The sequence below is a fragment of the Lissotriton helveticus genome, chromosome 5_1 (genome assembly GCF_964261635.1).
Source record: "Lissotriton helveticus chromosome 5_1, aLisHel1.1, whole genome shotgun sequence".
Lineage (NCBI taxonomy): Eukaryota > Metazoa > Chordata > Amphibia > Caudata > Salamandridae > Lissotriton > Lissotriton helveticus.
In genome coordinates, this window is record NC_136065.1 from 127,873,888 (window position 1) to 127,889,005 (window position 15,118).

At 49.6% G+C, this 15,118-nt stretch overlaps 1 protein-coding gene across 2 annotated transcripts in view; it reads left to right on the plus strand.

Moving 5' to 3' along the window:
• Nucleotides 1-15,118, plus strand: part of RAB14 (RAB14, member RAS oncogene family) — a 187,658-nt gene that overhangs the window by 89,488 nt on the left and 83,052 nt on the right. Inside the window, exon 2 of one of the 2 annotated variants that reach the window (XM_078641871.1) lies at nt 1,598-1,655. The exons of the other annotated variant lie outside the window; for it this stretch is intronic. The gene's annotated coding sequence lies outside the window, so the exon portion shown is untranslated. The remainder of the gene's footprint in view (nt 1-1,597; nt 1,656-15,118) is intronic. 2 annotated transcript variants of the gene reach the window in all.

The window sequence follows — 15,118 nt, forward strand, 5'->3', positions numbered from 1 at the left end:
ACAACACACAGACCCAACGTTGCATGGTCGTGGTACACGCCGTACTTACGTGGGCTTATGATGTTTTGTACCTCATCACAAAATTAATGTCTTATTCACGGAAATCCACCTGTACACGGTTGTGCTTCACACAGTGTTTATACAGGATTCCTTTAAATTACCCTATTTACTAGCGTTTCCCTGGTATTTTATCACCTTCAGGGGATCTGTCATTCAGGGCGCAGTGTTTTGATAACGTTAATAATGCGTTTTCCAACCCAGTTACCGAAGCCTCCCCTTTGTTTTAAGATTTCCGCCCATTCTGGTTATTTCTCCTCACTCACAAGGGCCTGGGCATTTGCTCAATCCTCCAAATAATACTCTGCACCCATCTGCTGTTTTCGTGTGCCTCTGTTGCCTGCTTGTGATCGTGTTTTCGTGCGCCTCTGTTGCCTGCTTGTGATCGGGTTTTCGTGTGCCACTGTTGCCTGCTTGTGATCGGGTTTTCGTGTGCCACTGTTGCCTGCTTGTGATCGGGTTTTCGTGTGCCACTGTTGCCTGCTTGTGATCGGGTTTTCGTGTGCCACTGTTGCCTGCTTGTGATAGGGTTTTCGTGTGCCTCTGTTGCCTGCTTGTGATCTGGTTTTCGTGCGGCTCTGTTGCCTGCTTGTGATCGGGTTTTCGTGCGGCTCTGTTGCCTGCTTGTGATCGGGTTTTCGTGTGCCTCTGTTGCCTGCTTGTGATCGGGTTTTCGTGTGCCTCTGTTGCCTGCTTGTGATCGGGTTTTCGTGTGCCTCTGTTGCCTGCTTGTGATCCGCTTTTGGTGTGCCTCTGTTGCCTGCTTGTGATCCGCTTTTGGTGTGCCTCCGTTGCCTGCTTGTGATCCGCTTTTGTGTGGCTCCAAATGCAATATGTGTCGCATTTGTGAGAGTTTAGGCTATTGGCATTGTAAATGACAATGCCATTTATTTATCTGTTTTCAAAGCGAACGCATAAATAAAAAAATTGTCATTTACAATGCCAATAGCTCTAACTTTGGCAAAGGCGAGACCGTTGCATTGCAAATGCTTGTTGTAAAATGTGTCCAGTTGTGCTTGGTCTTCTATCTCGATCTTGGGCACCTCTGCATCAGTTTGTCAGACCCAATGGGAAAAAGGTTTTATTCAACTCTTTCTTCAATTTAGAAGAGACTAAACGTTTAAACCTTAAGATCTTTTTCCATAAGCAAAAAGGGAAAAGGAGAACTTTGCAAGGCTCAACATGTTTACTTTGCCAGTCCCTGTTCTAAATTAGTAGACCGCTATAGAATTCCCACCTTTTATTATGCAAGAATTCCAAAAATTACGAAGTGAAATCCCATTTAAACAAAACTTGCAGCTGGGCTAACATTGACACAAAAAAGTGATGAAGCAACGCAAAGAAATTGGTAGTTTGTTTTCTTGAATTGAATAAGTTGTAGGGTCAATCATAGATCTAAGGCAGAAACCCAGTGTTTTCAGCATCTCAAAAGCTAAGCACCAAGTAGTGTTTTTTTTTTTTAGCTCTGTGTTTGGGGTAATGTTACAAATATCTTTGGTTGAAAAGTTAATAATGACTTGCTTCTCTCTTTCCTTCATAGGACGGCATTTCAAAACAAAGAATACGTCTCTCAGTTTATAGTAAAAGCTATCTTGGAGGTATGTTTATTTAGATGTTTACCTAAAATACAGTTTCCTTAATTTATTTTCTAAGCAATGCAGGTTTTCTTAATTTGAAGCTTTACGTTTGGAAAAAGTGGTTTCACATACTTTTTTCCTTTGATTTTGTCCCCTACACGGATCTCATTTTGCATGTCTCTCCACTCTCCACTCTCCACTCTCCACTCTCCACTCTCCACTCTCCACTCTCCACTCTCCACTCTCCACTCTCCACTCTCCACTCTCCACTCTCCTCTCTCCTCTCTCCTCTCTCCTCTCTCCTCTCTCCTCTCTCCTCTCTCCTCTCTCCTCTCTCCTCTCTCCTCTCTCCTCTCTCCTCTCTCCTCTCTCCTCTCTCTCCTCTCCCCTCTCTCCTCTCCTCTCTCCCCTCTCTCCCCTCTCTCCCCTCTCTCCCCTCTCTCCCCTCTCTCCCCTCTCTCCCCTCTCTCCCCTCTCTCCCCTCTCTCCCCTCTCTCCCCTCTCTCCCCTCTCTCCCCTCTCTCCCCTCTCTCCCCTCTCTCCCCGCTCTTCCGCTCTTCCGCTCTTCCGCTCTTCCGCTCTTCCCCTCTTCAGCTCTTCCTCCCCCCCCCCCCCCCCCCCACACCTGGCTCTTTTGTCGCGACTCCCCTGGTATCTCCGCCGCATCACCTGGCACACACGCGGGGCGTCCCTCACTCATTTCCGTCGTCTTTCCCTCCGTGGTTTTCGCTCCCCGACCTGCAGAACCCCCTCATTCCTCCTTCCCTGGCGCTCTTTCCCATGTATTTTTCTCCAGCCAGTCACATCCCTTATTCCTTCCCTCCATCACTCCTTATTTCCCCTTGTTTCCTCCTTATTCTACCTCCCTTATCTCCCTCGAGCTTCTCATTAGTTCCTCTGGGCCATGGTATATACTTTTCGACTTAGAAATACAAGGCTGTGTATACTGAAGGCTCCCTTGCTTCAATGCAGACCTCTTTGTTTCTATGTATTATGAAGGACACCCTCACACACACCCTCACCCCCCTCCTCACAGCCCCTCACACACCCCCTCACCTCACACACACCCCCTCACCCTCACACACACCCCCTCACCCTCACACACACCCTCACACACACCCCCTCACCCACCCTCACCCACACACACCCTCACCCACACACCCCCTCACCCACCCTCCCCTTCACCCTCACACCCCTTCACCCTCACACCCCTTCACAAACCCTCAACCTCACACCCTCACCCTTGTTGCCCTCAACCCCTCACTCCCCCACCCTCACCATCCCCTCACCTTCACACCCCCACACACCCCCTTACAACCCCCTCACCCTCACACACCCTCACCCCCCTCCCCCTCTTCCCCCCCCCCCACACACACCTGGCTCTTTTGTCGCGACTCCCCTGGTATCTCCGCCGCATCACCTGGCACACACGCGGGGCTTCCCTCACTCATTTCCGTCGTCTCTTTCCCTCCGTGGTTTTCGCTCCCCGACCTGCAGAACCCCCTCATTCCTCCTTCCCTGGCGCTCTTTCCCCAGCCAGTCACAGCCCTTATTCCTTCCCTCCATCACTCCTTATTTCCCCTTGTTTCCTCCTTATTCTACCTCCCTTATCTCCCACGAGCTTCTCATTAGTTCCTCTGGGCCATGGTATATACTTTTCGACTTAGAAATACAAAGCTGTGTATACTGAAGGCTCCCTTGCTTCAATGCAGACCTCTTTGTTTCTATGTATTATGAAGGACACCCTCACACACACCCTCACAGACGCCCTCACAGACGCCCTCACCCCCCTCCTCACAGCCCCTCACACACCCCCTCACCTCACACACACACCCTCACCAACCCTCACCCTCACACACACCCTCACACACACCCTCACCCACACACACCCTCACCCACACACACCCTCACCCACACACACCCTCACCCACACACACCCTTACCCACACACACCCTTACCCACACACACCCTTACCCACACACACCCTTACCCACACACACCCTCACCCACACACACCCTCACCCACACACACCCTCACCCACACACACCCTCACCCACACACACCCTCACCCACACACACCCTCACCCACACACACCCTCACCCACACACACCCTCACCCACACACACACCCTCACACACCCCTCACAACCCCTCACCCCTCACAACCCCTCACCCTCACACCCCCTCACCCCCCTCACCTTCACCCTCACACCCCTTCACCCTCACACCCCTTCACAAACCCTCAACCTCACACCCTCACCCTTGTTGCCCTCAACCCTGTCACCCTCCCTCACACCCCCTCACACCCCCTCACTCCCCCACCCTCACCATCCCCTCACCTTCACACCCCCTCACACCCCCTTACAACCCCCTCACCCTCACCCCCCTCTCCCCTCTCCCCCTCTCCCCCTCTTCCCCCCCCCCCCACACACCTGGCTCTTTTGTCGCGACTCCCCTGGTATCTCCGCCGCATCACCTGGCACACACGCGGGGCTTCCCTCACTCATTTCCGTTGTCTCTTTCCCTCTGTGGTTTTCGCTCCCCGACCTGCAGAACCCCCTCATTCCTCCTTCCCTGGCGCTCTTTCCCATGTATCTTTCTCCAGCCAGTCACAGCCCTTATTCCTTCCCTCCATCACTCCTTATTTCCCCTTGTTTCCTCCTTATTCTACCTCCCTTATCTCCCACGAGCTTCTCATTAGTTCCTCTGGGCCATGGTATATACTTTTCGACTTAGAAATACAAGGCTGTGTATACTGAAGGCTCCCTTGCTTCAATGCAGACCTCTTTGTTTCTATGTCTTATGAAGGACACCCTCACACACACCCTCACACTCACACACACCCTCACCCCCCTCCTCACAATCCCCTCACACACCCCCTCACCTCACACACACCCCCTCACCAACCCTCACCCACACACACACACCCTCACCCACACACACCCTCACCCACACACACCCTCACCCACACACACCCTCACCCACACACACCCTCACCCACACACACCCTCACCCACACACACCCTCACCCACACACACCCCCTCACCCTCACACACCCTCACCCACCCTCACCCCCACCCTCACCCACCCTCACCCACCCTCACCCACCCTCACCCACCCTCACCCACCCTCACCCACCCTCACCCACACACACCCTCACCCACCCTCACCCACCCTCACCCTCACAACCCCTCACCCTCACAACCCCTCACCCTCACTCCCCCGTCACCCTCACTCCCCCGTCACCCTCACTCCCCCGTCACCCTCACTCCCCCGTCACCCTCACTCCCCCTCACCCACCCTCCCCTTCACCCTCACACCCCTTCACAAACCCTCAACCTCACACCCTCACCCTTGTTGCCCTCAACCCTGTCACCCTCAACCCTGTCACCCTCAACCCTGTCACCCTCCCTCACACTCCCTCACTCCCCCACCCTCACCATCCCCTCACCTTCACACCCCCTTACAACCCCCTCACCCTCACACCCTCACCCCCCTCTCACCCCCCCCTCACCCCACCCTCACCCCACCCTCACCCCACCCTCACCATTACCCCCTCACCATTACCCCCTCACCATTACCCCTCACCATTACCCCCTCACCATTACCCCCTCACCATTACCCCCTCACCATTACCCCCTCACCATTACCCCCTCACCATTACCCCCTCACCATTACCCCCTCACCATTACCCCCTCACCATTACCCCCTCACCATTACCCCCTCACCATTACCCCTCACCATTACCCCCTCACCATTACCCCCTCACCATTACCCCCTCACCATTACCCCCTCACCATTACCCCCTCACCATTACCCCCTCACCATTACCCCCTCACCATTACCCCCTCACCATTACCCCCTCACCATTACCCCCTCACCATTACCCCCTCACCATTACCCCCTCACCATTACCCCCTCACCATTACCCCCTCACCATTACCCCCCTCACCATTACCCCCCTCACCATTACCCCCTCACCATTACCCCCTCACCCCCTCACCATTACCCCCCTCACCATTACCCCCCTCACCATTACCCCCCTCACCATTACCCCCCCTCACCATTACCCCCCCTCACCATCACACACCCTCACCCCCCACCCCCTCACACCAACACCCACTCCCTCACACCCCCTCAAACCCCCTCACACCCCCTCACAACCCCCTCACCCTCACCCCCTCACTCACCAGCATAGCATTACAAAACACACATAGCATTATAAAACACAGCATAGCATTACAAAACACAGCATAGCATTACAAAACACAGCATAGCATTACAAAACACAGCATAGCATTACAAAACACAGCATAGCATTACAAAGCACAGCATAGGATAGCAAAACAGCATAGCATAACAAAACAAAGCATAGGATAGCAGACCAAAACATAGCATAGCATACAGCATCACTCAGCACACCACAGCATCACTCAGGGGCACCACAACATCAATATGCGCTACCACAGCATCACTGAACGCCACCACAGCATCAATCTGTGCAACCATTCAATAAAAACTGGTTCAAATATGTTCTCTCAATGTTTCAAGCTTTATTACAAATGTAACAAAAAGATGTTAATACTTCACTTCTGTTCTTGGATTTTCGTCACAATAAAATACACTAAACACAATCTTCACTAAAGTTATGTACAAAAGTTTAAGCTATTGCCATTATAAATTACAAGAACTTTTATTTAAGTAATAATTATAAAAAAATATTTAAAACCATTGTTATTTGTAATACCAATATATGTCACGTAAATACAACACATATTGCATTACAAATGCTATAGGTGTCACATTTGCAAAAGTTATAACTAGTGGGATTGTAAATCACAAAGCTATTTATTCCGCTATTTTCAAAAACAAAACATAAATAAAAAAATTGTCAATTACAATACCAATAGCTCAAACTTTCCTAATGCGAGACCTATTGCATTGCAAATGCTTGTTTTTCTTGTGGTGCCAAAATGCTCTTTGAAACAAGTTAGTGGTTTAGTTCTATACCACTCTCTCCCCTTGACATAGGTAACCATCCAGTGGGCCTGTGTTTTCCCCCAAAACTGACCCAATTGGCATCTCTGGCCACATGTCAGCCCCTGGTAAATGGTACCACAGGTACCCAGGGCAATGTGACCAGAGAAGGCCTCTAAGAGCTGCAACACGTATTGTGCCACCCTTAGAGGCCTGAAACTCGACCAACTCCTAGTGACCTGAGTGGCTGCTTAGGCTGCCACCCACCAGGAAGGTTTCTGGACCCCTGGGTCAAGAACTTGCTGCTCTCGGGGTCTGAAACAATGCACATCCTTGGACGAGGTGCCAAGCCTCCTCCCCCAGGATGGCCAGGGTTCACGAAGGAGAGGTTTCAAAGGCATGCCACCTTTGTGAGCCTCACCAGACCATTTGCTGTTTTCAGCAACCGGTCCCCACTGGTTCTACCCCCACTTTGGGCAGGAGAACCGGCGGGAAAAACAAGAGAGGTGTTCCCACCTCTGCCAGCTCCACCCCTAGGGTGGGGGAGGCGAGGTGAAGCACAAACTCTAGTCCCCGCTGAGGATGGGGGGGACCCAGCCAACCAGGGACAGGCTCCTGCCCCCCTCCCACTGGAGAGTGGCAGAATAGGGGGTGTGCCCACCCCAGGGAAGGGACCTATTGGTCCCTGCCCTTAACCTACCTGTAACGCTCTTAAATGTAGTATTTAGGGGCACCCTGAACCTTCCTTCCTCAGATCCAGCAACCCCAAGAAAAAGAAGAGAAGGACGAGAAGCCATGCAGAGCTAACAGGACGACGCCTACTGACTTGGCCCCAGCCCTACAGGCCTGTCTCCCCTCGAACCTGCTGCTGCAATTCAGGCATGTCCAGCGAACAGCAACCTCAAAAACCCCAGAGGACCTGCCTGCCTTCACTTTCCAAGCTGTTTCACCCGTGAACACCGGACGTGTTTGAACTGCAGCTTCTGGTGCCAGCCAGGAACCATAAATCCAGCCCACTATGCAAACGCAGAACCCGGCCTGAGCTCGAGTGGAAAATTACCACGAGGAGGTCCCCTCGGCGATCCTTACCCGAGATCCGGAGACTCCTGACCTGCCTCAAGCCTCCAGGCGACGCCTGCAGCCTCAACCCAGAGGACCGACCCCCCTACCGCGACCTGAGCAGGTAAGAAAATCCGACGTCCCAAGGCACCCCTGCACCTGACGACTTGTGTGCCCTACCCAGCGGTGCCCAACCAACTCTTAACATCCCTACTTACCCCTCAAAGTGGTGGTCGCTCCTGGAAGATCCTCGTACCCGAGCCTGCAGTGTTTATTTGTCCTGGAGAATCTCCATTGAAATAATCAGGGCATCTGACCTCAAAATGGCACCCTGCACCCGGCTGCCCTAGTGCCGCTGACAGTGCCCCTTTTGTGCTAACTTGGTCCCTAACGTGCCCTGAGCTTGACCCTAGGAGTTTTGCTCCCACAACCCTGTGGCCTGCTTGCCAGCTGCCACCAACTGGAGTCCCCCTATCATCAATAGGATAACATTGGACCTCAACACTCTGCCCCCTTCCGCCCAAGTGCCGCTGAGGATGCAACAACAGTGCATCACTGACCCTGGGAGGCCCCTGAGTCCAACCCCAGAACCCCAACTCAAAAGACCGATTTCTTACCTCGAAACCGACAACCTATTTTTCCTCATAGAATATCATTAACACTTTTTCTCCTAAAATGTTTCCAAGTGTCGACTTTTGAAAACTTAGCCAAAACTCATTTTCTCAACTGTTTTCAAGAAATGTCCCAGTGCTGAATCTAGTTATCCAGCACTGAATAAGAAAAGTGTTGTTAAATTAACTTACTTGCAAAGTGAATTTCCTCACATAGGATAACATTGGTCATTCTATGTGAAAACGTTTCTAAGTGTCAACTTTTGAAATACAATAATGTTCGTTAAAAATCATAAATCTAACTAAAACGCATTTGCTCAACTGTTTTCACAAAATGCCCCAGTGCTGAATTTAGGATCCAGCACTATTAGTAAAAGTAATCCGAAAAGTAATTAATTGCATTTTTACTGAAAAAGCCTATTGATTCCTTTGTACTGAGTCTACTAAGTTTGTGCATTGCATTGCAACCCCTGTAAACTCGAATTGGTACAAAGTCCTACTATATTTTGAAAGTATTCAACAACAGCATCTTGTAGCTGAAAAGTATTTACAAGCTTACCTGTACCAGGCTTGCATGGTTCTAGAAATACAAGTTTATTTTTTTATACAAAAAGTTTATACAAAAACCATTGGCCTAGAGTTCAGTTCTTGTGTGTGTGAATTCATTTGCACACTGAGTGTGTACATCAAATGCTTAACACTGTCCTCAGATACTGCCTTACTGCTCGACCAAGCTACCTTTTTCGAGATTAAGGTTCTATCTAACTTTAAACTCTGCCAAACCTCTGGAGACCCTTGGACTCTATACACACTGTACCTCACTTTGGTGCAGTATATATAGAGCAAGTTTCTTACAGTATGCAGGTAGTATTCAATGCTGTTATATCGTCTGACAAGTCATTGGTAGTTTGGAGGAGGCATGGGCTGGTCACTGATGTAAATTGTTGTCTCCTCATGAACGATCAGGCATTCTTTATCTATTGGGACATTAACCACATCAAATCTGGTTAGTGGCATTCAGTAAACTTACTAGAAACAAAAACACAAAAATGATCATCTGATGTAACCTAGTTTGTCATATATATATCTAGACCCATAGAATAGGGTGGATAAAGATCCATTTCTTTCTGTTCAGTTCTATTATTAATTAATTTATTATTGTACAGGAGTGAGTCCATTCTACTTTAAAGTGTGGACATTTTCAGTCCTTCTTTTTTAGTCCCCTCCCCTATCATTTGCACCCTTCACTCGCACCACTTTTGCTGCTTGATTCCATTTCTTTTTCTTTATCTGAGATGTGTAGACCTCTGCTGAGAGGCACATTGTTGCCACTCCAAATCTGCTTTCTTGCAACCCTGTTGTCTCTCTAGGCCTCACAGAGGCTCTGTACCCATTAATTATTTTTGTATATTGATTAGAAAATGTCTCTTACCCCCAACGCCACGACACACCACCTGCCCTGACCAATTTAGAGCCCTCGTAAGTAAGGATATAGGGAAAATAGCTGACACTGCTTGGGCTCCACGTCAGATTCTGACCGTACCAGAGCTTTCGTCCACTGGCAGTGCGCATGGCAGTATTCGGACGCTGAGTTGATGCTGTCATAAATTCTGGAAACAATTGTTTCCAGACTCTGCTTAATTTGAGCTGAGTGTTTCCGGTGCTCGGCACAGCACTTAAGACAATCAGCTACATGGTGTGCTGTTATTTTTAAATGTATTTAAAGCACAACAACAGCTATTTACTAATTCAATATACGGTAAAAATGACAAATATTGACCGCCCATACTAATCTTTTAGCTTTGGGGGCCTGAAATAGTTTGAATTGTCAGAGTGTGATGGTTAGTAGCTGGCTTGGTACTGTCATTGACAGCGCTGTCCGGGGTGGTGGAGGCTGCAATGGCCTCCTGATGAGGGCCCTGGCACTTAATTAATTACAAATTAAGCACTGCTTTGAGACATTTATTGTGATTTTGAGAAAGATGCTGCTCTGCCTACAGCCTCTGTAGATGTTTTGCTCTCTGCCTCCCTTCTTATAACATATTGCAGGGAGGTGTGCTGGGGTTGCTTTTGTGTATTTTTCCAACCTGGGCATGTCATTTTAGGTACTGCCAAAAGCTGGTAGCAGTGCAGAATGACATATTGGCAATGATGGTCAGAAGGCAAGTCTCTTGTAATTCATCAGACAATTCAGTCACTAAGTTGCAGTTGAACAGGTGAAGCCAGACCCCTTGTTCAACCACAGATTCCTTACTGTCTGCTACCAACCCAGTCCGAGTGTATGGCTCTGTCTCAGTTTAGAGATGTCAATATTCCTTGTGCTACCGTCTACCTGCCCACACCCCTCCCGACCTAATAGTGTCCATCCACCGTGACATAGTGAGCTACCCACTCTCTCTCCCGGTCTCTCCTCCCGTTTCCTGTTCTGGCTCTGGATTCTCCCAAGCAGCCGGGGCTACCTTCCATAGATCTGCAATGGGCTGTCTCCTTATGCCCTTCGATTCCTCCCAACTCAAGGCTCTGCACTCTGCTCTGGCTCAGCTAATACCGTCCCGGTTCCAGCTGGATATCCCCTACCAAAATGAGGACTTGCATTCTAGTGATATGTCGCTTTGCCAATCCCAAGGCCAAATCTTATCTTATCTTACCAAAGTTTTATAAAGCGCTCGCAAACCCAAGGGTTTCATGGCGCTAACCAACAGGACACAAACACTACTGAGGGGACCATCATACACTAGGCCGTTGCTTGGGTAAACAGCCATGTCTTTAGTAGCTTCCTGAATGGAAGAAGAGCGGTACAAGAACGAATTTCCAAGGGAAGAGAATTCCACAGCTTGGGTGCAAGGGTGGCGAACCTACGGCCTCCCTTGCGTGTTAGTTTATAACGAGGGGTGATCAGAAGGGTATGAGAAGCAGGCCGGAGGCTGCGGGAGGGGGGTATATCTAAGAAGAAGTTTCTGAATGAACTTAGGACTACGAGTGTGAAGAGATTTAAAGACTATGCAGGCCGATTTGAAGGTGACACGGTGTTGAATGGGGAGCCAATGAAGTTGCCTCAGCAGAGGTCTGGCTGACTGCCATCGCGGGAGGCGGTGTATCAGTCTAGCCGCCTGATTTTGTGCCATCTGCAGACGTCTACTGAGTGTGACAGGGAGGCCAAGGTAGATGGCATTGGCGTAGTCTAATTGAGACAGCACCAGTGCTCCGACTACCTGGGTCAGAGCTGATTGAGTGAGCATCTGACGGATCTTTCTAATTTTCCGCAGTTGAAAGAAGCAGGTGGACACAACAGAGTTGACCTGAGGTTTTAAGGAGAGCTCGTTGTCAATGAGTACCCCTAGGCTTTTGACTGATTTAGAGGGGACAGGTGGAGGACCCAATTTAGACGGCCAGTAATGAGGGCTCCAAAATGATTGACTATTGCCGAACAAGACTAATTCCGTCTTGCCCGGATTTAACTTGAGTTGGTTCTCGTCCATCCACTGACAGATGTGGAGCATGGTATCTTGAAATTGATGGATCGAGTCTGGGGAGTTATCAACTGTAAAGGTGAGTTGCAGATCATCTGCATAATTGAAAGTAGTAACCTTAAAGGATTGAAGAGATTGAAGCAACGGGAGCATGTAAATATTAAACAGCAGAGGTGACAGTGGGGGGACTCCACAGGAAGTTTGGAGTTTGTGAGATGAAAAAGGGGGTAGGCCAACCGCTTGAGTGCGGTCGCACAGAAAGGATCTAATCCAATCGTGTGCCAGGCCGCAGATGCCCATGGATCTGACACGGTCGAGAAGAATGTTGTGGTCGACCGTGTCAAACGCGCCGACAAATCAAGCAAAACCAGCGCCTGTGGGATTCCCAAATCTGCATTGAGACGCAGAGAGTCAAAGACTGCTACAATGACTGACTCGGTTGAATGGGCTGGGCGGAAGCCAGCCTGGGAAGGATGTAAAATGTCAGTTTGTTCAATAAAATTTGAGAGATGAGAAGTAACATGCGCTTCCAGTATCTTGGCCAGGTACGGAAGCAGGGATATAGGCCTGTAGTTTGAGAGAGTAGTCGGATCTGCTCCCGGCTTTTTTAGAAGGGGCAGCAGGACTGCATCCTTAAAGGATTTGGGTACTGTCCCTTGAAGCAGGGAGGAATTAAGAAGTCTTAACGCCGGAGTTGGAAAAGCGGCATATGCCGTCTTTAAAATGTGAGGTGGACAGCAGACATAGGGAGAGCCTGAATTAACCCTATTCAATAGGGATGTAAAAGCTGGGGCGTCCAGAGGTGGAAAATGGTCCAGGGATAAGGAGTTGGAATTGTGAGCAGGAGCATGCAGAACGTGATTAGTGACAGAAATGCTAGATTTAATGGTGGCAATTTTGTCCAGAAAGTATTGATTCAGGGTGTTGCAGAAGTCTTGGTTGGCAACAGGCTTGGACTCAATTCTACTGGGATTCGAGAGTTTTTTTACAATCGAGAAAATCTCCTTTGGATTGTTGTTAGACTGTTCAATTAGGTTACAGAAGAACTTGGATTTGGCTGACAAAATAGTTTTCATATAGTCAGCACGTGCGGCCAGAAAGCTGGTCCTGTCGAGAGTGTTATAGATTCTCCTCCATGCTCGCTCCTTTTGCCTGACCAGAAGCTTTTTATCTCTCAGATCAGGAGTAAACCATTTATGGGCGTTAGAATGACAAATTGTTTTGCATTTTTTCAAAGGAGCGTGAATGTCACTGGCAGCCTTAAGCCAGTTGAAAACATCAGACTCAGCGGAGTTGAGGTCGAGGTCTAAGGCCGGTAAAGAATTATTTAAACTATCCAGAAAGGCAGAAGTATCCAGGGTGCCCCATTTTCTAATGAGTCCGTGTTCGGTAACCGCATTAGTTTTGGGCTCATAAATAAAAATGTTAAACTCGATCAGAAAATGATCTGACCAGATACACGGCGAGACAGTCGGAGGGGATATATCAATATTAGTGCTCCAGATCTGGTCCAAGGTGTGACCTTTGACATGAGTGGCGGTGTTAATATGGGGCCGAAAGCTAAGCCCAGCAAGGAGCTCCGTGAGTACATCAGCTGCGGGCCCGCCGCAGTCGGAGTTAAGCCAGTAATTAAAGTCTCCGATAAGCAAGATGTTGGTATAGTCTGTAACCAGAGAAGAAAGTTGTTCACACAGGGAGAACGGAAAGGATGGCATGTTTTGAGGGGGTCTGTATAATAGTATGCATAGAAGTGGTCCGGAACTGGAGTCAAGCTTAATGACCAAGTTGTCGACTGCAACGAGGTCGAGTGATGTCATTTTAGAGAAAACAAGCTCTTTATTAATAATGGCAGCGACTCCGCCCCCTGCTTTCCCTGTTACTCGGTCTACCTGCAGAATGTAGTAATTGTCAGGTAGGGCAGCCAGGATATCAGGGGAAGAATTGATGTTAAGCCACGTTTCCGTGAGAAAAAGAATATCCGGTTTGTGGCAAGTGAGGAGGAGGAAAATATCCATTTGGTGTTTGACTAATGATCTCGTGTTAAGATAGAAAATGTTTAAGTGCTGAGCAACAGTGGAAATAGTCTGTGATTGACAAGATTGCTGACCTTGCAGAGATAATGGTGACAGGATGCTAGCTGAAGGGGATAGAATACCTAAGTGGCCCAGATGACTTATAATTGCCGGGGGCAAACAACTAGCAGAACTGCGAAGGTTCAACAGACTGTCACGGGGATAAGATGGAAAAAGGGCAGGGGGTCTGGCACCTGGGCCCGACCCGGCGCGGACGGGCGCAGACGGGCTTGCCTTTGGCGCGCCATCGGCGCGCCCGCTGCGCGCCTCAGCTGCGCGGCCGGGGAGGGAGGCACATTATATGCAGTCAGGCGAAATCGATCAGTTTATTTCCCATCTTTCGTTTAATCGGTCGTGGGAAAAGCCCCAGTAAAACGGTCTCTATCGTGGGGGACAGCTCCATCCCCAGTGCGTCTTTAATCTTGGCTAAAATCTCCACCCCTGGACTGATTGTCACTTAGTGGTACTCTTAGTTATCTAGGGAAATAGGTTATACAGTGCAAGAGCAGATTATTTTTGGTATTTTCTACACAATCCCAAAAGGAGCACTTGATTGCGAGTTAGAGCATTGCTCTTCTCATTTTCCTGCCTTGGTTCCTAAGGATAGGATTTGCACCTTGAGGTTTAGGGACTGGGTTTGCTGCTTTTTACCTGGTGATATCAGCTTGGTATTACCCTCTATTAACTTTGTTTCCTGGGCTATCTCAGTCCCCCGAGCACCGAAACACATGGCAGAAGTATCATCGGAAAGAGGAGAATCCCCCCCTTTCCAATGGTACCCTTCCCTAGTGGAACCCTGCTGGGGGGGGGGGGGGGTAGCGGCCCCTTGGGCACGGGCCTTTGCCCCCCCCCCCATAAAATATTTCCACAGACATTCTTTCTGCCCCCTGGGGGTAGATGGGGCAGTAGCCCCCAATCAGCACCCGCCTGGGGCAGAAAGCACCATTGACGCCAGGGATCATTTTTTTTATAGGCCACGGGGTGGTGGTGGGGGGGTTCCCAGAATGGACATCCCAATGCCCCCCCACCCACCCCCTGAAGAAGGAAAAATACTTTCTGCCCCCACTGGCGGTGGATGGTGGCAGTAGCCCCTGATCTGGGGGCGGGGGCAGAAAGCCCACAAGGCACTAGGGATTTTTTTTATATATATATATATACGTAGGGGTGGGGGCTGCCCAGAATTAGCATGCCCCCACCTAAAAAAATGCTAGTCCTCCTTGGAGGCAAATGGGGCAATAACCCCTTATCTGCCCCTCTGGGAGGGGCACAAAGCCCCCTAGGCACCAGGGATT